This window comes from Heptranchias perlo, chromosome 26 (genome assembly GCF_035084215.1).
Source record: "Heptranchias perlo isolate sHepPer1 chromosome 26, sHepPer1.hap1, whole genome shotgun sequence".
Lineage (NCBI taxonomy): Eukaryota > Metazoa > Chordata > Chondrichthyes > Hexanchiformes > Hexanchidae > Heptranchias > Heptranchias perlo.
In genome coordinates, this window is record NC_090350.1 from 26670247 (window position 1) to 26679103 (window position 8857).

At 44.7% G+C, this 8857-nt stretch overlaps 1 protein-coding gene across 1 annotated transcript in view; it reads right to left on the bottom strand.

The window, feature by feature from the left end:
• Positions 1-8857, bottom strand: part of col8a2 (collagen, type VIII, alpha 2) — a 179758-nt gene that overhangs the window by 41209 nt on the left and 129692 nt on the right. The gene's annotated exons all lie outside the window — the stretch shown is intronic.

Sequence of the window (8857 nt, forward strand, 5' to 3'; positions counted from 1 at the left end):
GCAGGGCATTTACCCTACCAATGCTGGAACTTGCACAGGATTTGAAGAGATGCACTTGCTTTGTCTGGAGTTGTAGAGATGACCAGGAAATGGGTGGTGTGAAAGTTAGGTTAGTTAAAAATTCCTACTGTCCTACCAATGTTATTTTGCTTCCGGTAATCCTGTTTCATAACCAGAGAGAGTGACTTGTTTAATAATTTATCTTAGAAAACATTTTAAAAGTAACATGGTACAATGAAGTTATAGTATACAAATGTTTTACTTTGACAGAATAATTATCTTATAGATGGGATATTTTTATAACAAGAATTTAGTACAATTGTTTAAAAATCGTCAAATGTCTCCTGCTGTTGACCGCCCAGAAATTAACTCAGTATCTGCTGGAAACCCAGTCCGACCATAGTTTGTTTAAAAGGAACTTTCTATAAACTTTATTTCAGAATTGTGGTTGCTAAAGTGTATTTGCTGAACATACAATCTGGCACACCATTTATGAAGACTTCTCTTAGGAGAAAAGTCCAGAATGCAGAAATCCTTTCAAAACCACCTGAAGGAAAGCAAAAACAGATGGCTTTGAGAATGTGCTGGCATGGTGTGCCACGTGCGAGGCTGCAGTTACACTACAGATAGAGGGGGAATTTTAACTCGGACTGGGTTTCCAGCAGATACTGAGTTAATTTCTGGCCGGCCAACAGCAGGAGACATTCGACGATTTTAACTGCTGGGTCTCATTTAAATGTCACAGGCCCAATTCCTGCCCATTTCGAGCGGTAAGAGAGCACAGAGAGGCTGCTGGCTGCTGAAGACCGGGTGCCCCTTGGTTTCCAGCTATATGGCAGCGAGGGGGGTTTCAGGAGGTTCTTGCGGGAAAGAAGGGGAGACAGCTCGGGGCAGGGGGAGCTGCAACTTTCCTTGTGGGGCCCAGAGGATCTCTCCTGCTCTGCCTGACCTCACAATGGAAAGCTTCTGATTTACTTTCTGGGCCTCTTTGTCCTTCCTGATATTTGCCAACCTGTTTTCACCTTGCGGGAAGGCCGCTCACACCCGGGTTAATACTCTGCAGGTTAAGATCAGAGGCAGTTGGAACGGGGAAAGTTCTGAGAGGGTAACTAACCCGCTTGGTTTTAACTGCCTGCTCGTGCATTTTCCGCTGGACGGGTAGGGCTAAAACTGACTTCACAGTTTCGTTAGAGTGCGATATTCAGTGAGGCTGATCCAAATGATACTGCCAAGGATGCCTCATGTGCTGTACTCCTTTGCCATGGGTTGCATTGCAGCCCATGGCAAAGGAGTACAGCACATGAGCTTGCAAACACAGAGATCCATTAATAAAGCAGCTGATTTTTAATATTAAGAGAAAGCTGGGGAGAGCTCAGGATATCTCCTCACATCAAAAACATTGGAAAATAATTTTTATACCTTCCCAGGGAGAAATCAATAATCTCAATACAGGAGACTCACTTTAAAGAGATTATTTTTTACAATATGATGTGCAGAAACTATTCACAGAAGTGGCTCTTAGTGCAAAATGGAAACCAGTCCAGGTCATTTATTATGGAACAATTTAGTGACATGTCCAATCAGACAGTTCCAGATTTATAATGCAGGCTATGGATGGCTTAATCTGTCCTAACATTTCTGTACAGCAGAGTCCTTACCCATTATTTTTTAAAGCAAAGTTCCATATGACTCAGTAAGCTTTCAAACATTATTATTGGCATAAGTCACAAACAACTTACACTTATATAATGCCTTTTACATATCCTAAGCCACAATTCAAAGTTATATTAATTTAAATAAACTTGTTCAATCAATTTTTTATTTAAGATCTCTAGCATTCACCATTTGTTCTTGTTATCTCTAAATCTAGTCCTTTCTTCCCCAAAAACCTACTAAATGCATAATTCAAAAAACGCAGCATAATGTCTTCAGAGGCAGGTTTCCTCCCTGAAATATGTTATTTCACAGGGCACCATTCCTACATACACACCCCTCAGATCAAATTAACATAAATTCTGTTTGATAAAGGTTACAACTCACACAGTGACCATTTATAGTGGGGACCCCAGGACGATTCATTTAAGGAAGGCAAGCTGCTGATGCCATTGAACTTGTTGTCACTCTCATGTTCTGGTTGCTGGAACAGATGTCTGACTGTGGGCACACAGGTATTTCATACACCACACTTATATTTTTCTTTTTGCTTTGCTGAACTCTATAAAAGCATATTTGTATGGCTTTGTGGGATGATGTATGAAAAACCCTTGTGGTCTGATTATTTGCATCTGGTTATGACCAAGTTTTTAAATTCTTCATGTTAAGAGTCAGAACTGAATTGTATCCATTTTCCATAACTTTATTCACATAATGCTATATATCTAAATATTTGCTATTTACTAGTGGAAATAAACCAGCTCCCCCAGTAGACCAGCAAATTTATCTTCTGAATAGCTGATTATACTGTTCTGAGGTATCTGTTAATAGCTCAGGTAATGGCTACAATTGGCCTCAACATCTCTGAAATAATTAGGGAAAAGCGAGCCAAGGATTTCTCTCCTTATCCCTATCCAGTGACACCTGCTGGAAATGCATATGTGTGGCTATTGGAGGAGGGCTGGATTATGTTCAGCTGAGAAGTACTAGTGGTAAAATAGCTTCTCAACGCTCACTATCAAGGCTCACACAGCCACTAGGGAAAGTTACTGGAGGGTGCCTGATATCCATGGAACTGTACCCCAGTAAAGAGTCAATGCCTTCTGAACAGAAGGGAGAAAAATGACAAGGAAAAAAAATTGCTGTTTATATAAAGGCATTAAAGGCATTTTACTCAAACCTATATAAAAACAGTAGGTTTAAATGATAAAGGAATCATTGCATGCTCTGTCTATGCTATATAAAAAGCATATCGGATCCATCAAACCATTTTCTTCCACACACCAGATGCAATTTGTTCTATCATGGACTATACACAGTCTATGGTTCTGCAAATATTCTCCTTCCTTTGAAAGACAAATAAAATCCTAGACATATTCATTTAATCTTCCTCGTAATATTATATCTTCTTGACCTCAGTGTAGTCTTGATTATCCACCATAACGAAGGTCCCTCCTGGTGGATAATAGCATTAATTGGATAATCAAGAATCCCCAAATTACTGTACACTGCTAATTATTCTTCCTTTTCCCACCAAGTTAACTCAGTTCTCTCCAGAAGCATCCATTCTCAAGCCAGTAAAATTAGTAGACATTGGAACAGTTAATCAATCAGCTGATCTGCCAGCTCACATTGCACCTCACCACACAACAAAACATGAGGTGGAATGTGTTGTTTAAGTATTTTATTTCGACTTTGTTTAGATGGAATAGACTACAACAGGTCCCCCAACTACAGAATGCCAGAGGCAGTATACACATATCTCCAGCAATCCCACTGAGAGGCTCCACAGTGCAGATTTCAGTGAAGCTGTGAACTTTCAAATCAATATGGAGACTGCTGGAAGTGTAGTATACGGCTGTCAGATGACACCTGGATCAGTCTCAGCTGTGATGGCACCATGGCTGACACACACGAGAGTAGACATTTGGGCAAGATTTTGGAGGAACCTGTGGGAACTGTACCATAGCAACATTCTGAAGTCTTCGGGAGGGAAGAAAATTGAAAATTGTCCAAAAAAAGGATAAAGAAGGACAATTTCTATTGCAGCAAATAAAAAGCTGAAGTTTACACTTACAATTATGAGCAATTTGTTCCAAATTTCATATTGGGCTTTGAATTATGGTTGGAAATAGCTTTTTATATTTAATTCTACAGCATATTTTGAGACATTCACATACTGGTGATGGCAAGGAATAGAATTCTAGTTAAGGTTGTTTTTAACAACAGCACATCAAAGCTACATCCTCAAATAAGTGGAGAACTTCCTTAACAAACCTTGCAAAATGATAATCTGCATGCAATCTACAGAGTGCTTGATAAACTAACTTACATTCCTTAAAACAGTGAAATGCTTTTTAGTGCTATAAGAGAAGGTGGGTTGCCAAAGTGAAGTATGTGGCCCCATCAGTTGTTCTTTCATCTGAATTATCTAAATATAACTCAGTCCTGATAAAAATGTGGTTTGCCAAGAAATGTTATATTTGGATCAGCATAATGGGAGCGAATGGGAATGGTAAATGCAATTCTATGCTCCAATTATAATTATGCTTGGATCAGATACATGTTTGACAGTCTTTGTTATATTGCTGATATTATTCCAGTCAAGCAGTTGGATTTGTTTCTGTTCACTGAAGCTGTTAATACAATTACCAATACGAAATGTCAAGATAAAAGCTGATGGTTTTCTCTGAAGGAAAGTTTTTTCACTTCTACCTTACCACCACCTCTCTCGACTCCTCCACTGCCTCTGATTTGTCACACTGCTTTGTCCGACATCCAGTCCTGGATGAGCAGAAAATTCCTCCAACTAAATATTGGGAAGACTGAAGCCATTGTCTTCGGTCCCCGTCACAAACTTTGTTTCCTAGCCACCAACTCCATCCCTCTCCCTGGCCACTGTCTGAGGCTGAACCAGACCGTTCGCAACCTTGGCGTCCTATTTGACCCTGAGATGAGCTTCTGACCACATATCCGCTCTATCACCAAGACCGCCTACTTCCACCTCCGTAACATCGCTCGTCTCCGCCCCTGCCTTAGCTCATCTGCTGCTGAAGCCCTCATCCATGCCTTTGTTACCTCTGGACTTGACTATTCCAATGCTCTGCTGGCCGGCCTCCCATCTTCCACTCTCCATAAACTTGAGCTCACCCAAAACTCTGCTGCCCGTATCCTATCTCGCACCAAGTCTCATTCTCCCATCATCCCTGTGTTCGCTGACCTACATTGGCTCCCAGTCCAGCAACGCCTCGATTTTAAAATTCTCATCCTTGTTTTCATATCCCTCCATAGTCTCAACCCTCCCTATCCATGTAACCTCCTCCAGCCCTTCAACCCTCCAAGATCTCTGCGCTCCTCAAATTCTGGCCTCTTGCGCAACCCCGATTTTAATCGCTCCACCATTGGAGACCATGCCTTCAGCTGCCGTGGCCCTAAGCTCTGGAATTCCCTCCCTTAACCTGTCTGCCTCTCTCTCCTCTTTCTCCTCCTTTAAGATGCTCCTTAAATCCTACCTCTTTAACCAAGATTTTGGTCACCTGTCCAAATTTCTTCTTTTCTGGCTCAGTGTCAAATTTTGTTTGATAACATTCCTGTGAAGCACCTTGGGACGTTTTACTAGGTTAAAGAAGCTATATAAATGCAAGTTGTTGTTGTAGTCTTACCCCTTGTATACTTGTACATTTTACAAACTGATTTATGGGGCCCGATTTTACCAGGCCTGCGGGTTTCCGGCGGGTTGGGTTTCGGGAGCGTGGTCAACACGCTCGGTGAAATTAGTGGGTTGCCCGCGCGATCGTAGCAGGCAATCCACTAATTGGATCCAATTACCTGCTCCTCCGGGCTCCGCGCTGCTGGTCTGCGCGTCGGGCGGGCTGCGCATGCGCAGTACGATCTGTCAGCTGGAGGCTCTCTACTTAAAGGGGCAGTCCTCCACTGACAGATGCTGCAACCAATAGAACACATTACAGCATGGAGCAGCCCAGGGGGAAGGCTGCTCCCAGTTTAATGATGCCTCACCCCAGGTATCACCAGATGGGGTGAGGAGGAGGGGGAGGACAGAGATCTTCCACCCGGCGGGCGGGAGGAAGCGGCCTGCCTCTGCCACCAAGAAGGCCTGGCTCGAGGTGGCAGAGGAGGTCACCTGCACCACCAACATATCGCCCACCTGCATACAGTCCAGGAGGCGCTCCAATGACCGCAGTAGGTCAGCCACAGTGAGAACACGTAGTCTTTCCCCTACACTCCGTCTGCCACAACACTGCCCCCACCCCACATCTCCTTCGGCACCGCCAACACCACTCTGTCACATCACCCCTCATACCCACTCAAACCCCATCCTCATCTTACCTGCACCTACTCACCTCGTGAGTACTCACCCCGCCACTAACACGCAACCCAATCCTCATATAATCTCATGGCTCTATCCCATACGCACCCTCTCGTGCATCTCCCTCACGGTCAACCTCACTCAACCTGCCACCACCTGTGCTGCAGCCACAGGGCATGCATCACATATGTGCAGTAGGCAGCGTAAGGCAAACATGTCGTGAGCATGAAGGGGATGCACAACGGTGTTTGAGGGTTTGTCATGGGTGTTACCTATATTGAATTTCAGAACAACTCACATCACACATTATATTGGCACCACCACTGCCATGTCTCCGCGAATCCTGTCTGTTTTGTGCAATAATGCCCGCTCCTGGGTTTCACTATGAGGACCCACCACTGATGCCACCCATTGTGTCACTGCAGAGTAGGTGCAGGTGTATTTGCAGGGCTCTTCCGCGCAGACGACTGAGAGACATCGGCGGTGTACCCGGCTGCACCCTGGAAGGATGCGGTGGAGAAGTTGTGGAGGGCAGTGGTGACTTTGGCAGCGACAGGTAAGCAGATGGTGCTGGGGCCAGCCAGAAGCAGCCCGGCATGAAAGAGGCTGCAGATGTTCACGACTACATGTCGAGTGAATCTGCGCCTCCGTGTGCACTGCTGCTCGGAGAGGTCCGGGGAGCTGCGCCTCGGTCTGTGGACCCTGTGGCGAGGGTAGTGCCCTCTGCGACGTGTCTTTCTCTGCGGTAGCCCTCCCTCCTGCTGTACAGGTGGATGTGTCACAGCACTCTGTTGTGGAGCTCCACGTGTCAGAAGTGGACGGCGTGGATGGCGAGGCTGGTGATGCTGTTCGCCCTCCGAGGGGGTCATGACTGCAGCTACGGCGGCCCCCATCCGCAATATGTACATCTGAGGGGGTCCGCAAGGTAGGCACATGTCTCCGGACCCCGGGGTGAGTGTGCAGGTTGGTGACTTTGACCGTCAGGAGGAGGGTGGTGGAGGCCACACTTTGTCCCAAGTGACAGAGCGGCCTCCTGCAATGGCTGAGGGTCTCCCCCCCCACCTGTCAAATGGACCTTTGCAGCTGCCACAGGCTGACGGCTGCAACACGTCCAGTTCAACTAGGACTGTTTCCCCCAGTGTGTGAAACAGTCCCATGTTTCTCCAAAATCACACACAGTCCCTTAATCAGGTCAGTTAATGACCTGAACAAGCGAAATAAATAACCTCAAGTGGCATCCCACTGGCTTTAATTGCCTGCGGGATTCCCACCAGCGGGGGCTACGCACGCACCCCCGCACGTCATCGGGGAACCCGGAAGTGGGCGGGATCGTGGCGCGATCCGGTCACGTGCCTGGATATCGGGATTTTCGGGGCCCCCCCGCTGGAAACGCACAGGAAACCCGCCGGTAAAATCGAGCCCATGGTCTCAGTCTACCTTTCTGGTCATGTGTACCTAGTTTTATGTGAGGTTCTGGGCCATTTTCTATAATGTGTAGATTCTGATGCCTGATTCATGAGGAACTTCCTCATCTCAATCCTGTTTCCTATAATAGTGATATATGAAGTCCCTGATCACAACGTGATTTCTGTAATGTTTAAGCCCTAGTGTATGAGGAACATGACCTGGACCTGCTTTCTATAATGCTTAGGTATTGGCATATCAGGTTCATGATTCCTGTCCTGTTTTCTACCATGCCTAGTTTCTGGTGGCTGCTTCGTCACGCAGTCTCCTAGTTTAACTCATCCTTTCCCAAAACTGTAGAATTTCCTTACTCTTCTCAGTTTGCTCTCCCTCCCAAAATCTATAGGCTTCTGAAACCCAACATTAACAAGTCCTTATTTCCTGGTTAACATTGTCTTCTCTCTTACTATTTTCAGTCTTGGTGGCATCCTGTACTGTGGACCTTGGCCTTTCACCTAAGGATTTCTCAGTAGTTAAAAGATCTCAGCAGTGAGTCCTGTAATGTTTAATTGTTGGTGGCTACTTCATGATCTCAGATTCTCATGCTCTGGGGCCTAAATATTACAGAAAGAAGAACAGTATATTTTCGAACAGCATCTCTTATTTCTAGTGTGTGAGCTTCATGATCTCAGGTTTTTTTTGTAATGCTTATTCCTGATGTGTAAGGGCACAATATGGATTTGATTTGTAAGGCATGACCTTTAATGGAAGTTTCTTTCTTGCCTTTTATTTTCAAACCAGGTTATTTTTGTTAAAATACTAGCACCCTATGGTATTCAATATATTTCTATCTCTTCATGTAAGGGTGACTTACATTTATTTGAGGAATTTAAAAATGAGATGAATTACAACACTACACTATTTTAACTGAGAAAGCAAAATCACAGAACATGCCCCTTAACAGCACAAACCAAATCAAATTGTAACTATTTGCCTATTCTTAACACTGTGTCTAAATGTAAGTTTATGTTACAATATAGCAGCAGCATTTCCTTTCTCGTGCCAAGTTTCTCCCCACCTCCTGTCCTGAAAGTGTTGCAGAGGTGCAGTTTTTCACCCAAATGGCCATTCTTCATATTAAAGTCTTGACAGTTAGCGGCAGCAGGGAACTCGTCTGCAAAGCCGCCAAGCCAAGCCCAGCCCAATCCAGTCCTGTCCTTACCCAATACGCATAACCTTGCATTTCCAGCAGGCAGTTGCTTACTTTATTGAATCAATAAAGTAAGAATTACAGGAAATGTAATCTCCATCAGAAAACACCTGCAACACATCAGTTGAATTTAATGGCTGCGGTTCATGTCTAATGCAATTAATGTTGCAGCAGTTCAGGTAGCTGATGCTTCTGCCTTAACCAGACAAAGGAGATGCTACATTATTGACTAGTGTGTGCAGCTTCAACAGACATGATCAAGA